General features: G+C 45.5%; 1 long non-coding RNA gene across 1 annotated transcript; it reads right to left on the bottom strand.

The window, feature by feature from the left end:
- Positions 1-1019: 1019 nt before the first annotated feature.
- LOC115170866 (uncharacterized) lies at positions 1020-1445 on the bottom strand. The gene is made up of 2 exons (XR_003871102.1): positions 1378-1445; positions 1020-1068 (listed from the first exon to the last, which is right to left on the bottom strand). It is a non-coding gene; the product is annotated as an uncharacterized LOC115170866 (long non-coding RNA).
- Positions 1446-1681: the final 236 nt, after the last annotated feature.

Here is a 1681-nt window from a genome sequence, read left to right as displayed (position 1 = left end):
AAGTATGATCTCCAATTAGAGACAACGAGGACCAGCTGCCTCTAATTGGAGATCATCCCAAACAAAAACAACATAGAAATACAAAACTAGAACATGAACATAGCAATACAAAACATAGAAAAACACCCCCTGTCACGCCCTGACCTACTCTACCATAGAAAATAACATCTTACTATGCACGCGACCATGTTGCAAAGTCTCGGCACAGCCATGGATCGCGTGCTGCAAACAATGGAGCGATGGGAGAGAGGAGGTTGTCCAGCGCCCCATCATCATCACAACAACCCACACCGCTGTCCACCCCTCCTTCACCTGGTCCCAGTGGGATTCGGCTCGCGCTCCCGAGGGAATATGATGGGACGGCTGCCGGGTACCAGGGGTTCCTACTCCAGCTGGAGCTCTACCTGGCGACCGTCCACCCGGCTCCTTCGGGAAGCAAGAGCGTGTCCGCCCTCGTCTCCTGTCTATCCGGGAAAGCCCTTGAGTGGGCCAACGCCATATGGGGAGAGGGCGAGGCGGCGTTGGACCACTATGAGGATTTCCCCCGCCGCTTCCAGGCGGTTCATCTGCCTGAGGGGAACGCTTGTTTCACCTAAGACACGGGACGAGGAGCGCACAGGACTTTGCTTTGGACTTCCGAACCCTGGCCGCCAGCGCGGGATGGAATGACAGGGCCCTGATCGACCATTACCGGTGCAGTCTGCGCGAGGACGTCCGTCGTTTGTCTTCAGTGTAATCTTTGCATTCAAAGTCCTTTTTACAGTTCTCCCAATAGAACCTGCTAAGAGCTTTTGCAGCTCTTTCAAACGTTTCCTGTAATAAACATGTGGAAATGACAGAAATTAAGTTTCTAATCCTTTACAGCCAAATCATGGCTTGAGATAAGCTTGCATAACATTGACCTTTTCATAAAATTTTGCATGTATGTTAATGGATTCAAGTTCAATTTATACTTGCAGATTTCAAGTTAGGAGTCAGGCTTTACAGATAGAATGTACAGAAATGAAATGGAACCCATACCTCACTTTTGTTCACTCTGAACAAATAGTCCTTTGGCAGACTTTCTACCTTGAAGGTAAAAAGGCAACCAGTTACTTAAAGGTTCAGCATCATATTATGGGGCGGCAGTGTAGTCCAGTGGTTAGAGTGTTGGACTAGTAACCGCAAGATCGAATCCCCGAGCTGACAAGGTACAAATCTATCGTTCTGCCCCTGAACAATGCAGTTAACCCACTGTTCCTAGGCCATCATTGAAAATAAGAATTTGTTCTTAACTGACTTGCCTAGTTAAATAAAGGTAAAGTAAAAAATAAAATGTATGAAAATGCACCAGAAAGTTAGAGGAATTGTGATGAGTAACTAGTGACTATCGTTTACCATTTCTGTCAAAAGTTCGTTATACACGCAGCCAGTCCCGTCACACAGACAGGCTCTCCACAGGCACATCTTCTGAGGAGAGGAGAGAGAGTAGAGGAGAGAATCAGTCGAGTACACTATTTATCTGTTAATAACCTGAAGAGTGCAATGTGCATGGTTAAATAATCATTAAATAATAGTGAATACCTAATTGAATTAAATGCAATTTCACTACAACCACATCACATAGAATGTAAAACTTTGTTTCATTCATATATAGCTAAACAACGTGCACGTAAGTAGTAGGAGCTGGGTTTGTTTCAGG

This window comes from Salmo trutta, chromosome 32 (genome assembly GCF_901001165.1).
Source record: "Salmo trutta chromosome 32, fSalTru1.1, whole genome shotgun sequence".
In the NCBI taxonomy this organism is placed as follows: domain Eukaryota; kingdom Metazoa; phylum Chordata; class Actinopteri; order Salmoniformes; family Salmonidae; genus Salmo; species Salmo trutta.
The sequence above is the reverse complement of the archived record's forward strand: the minus strand, read 5'-3'. Positions and strand labels throughout refer to the sequence as shown.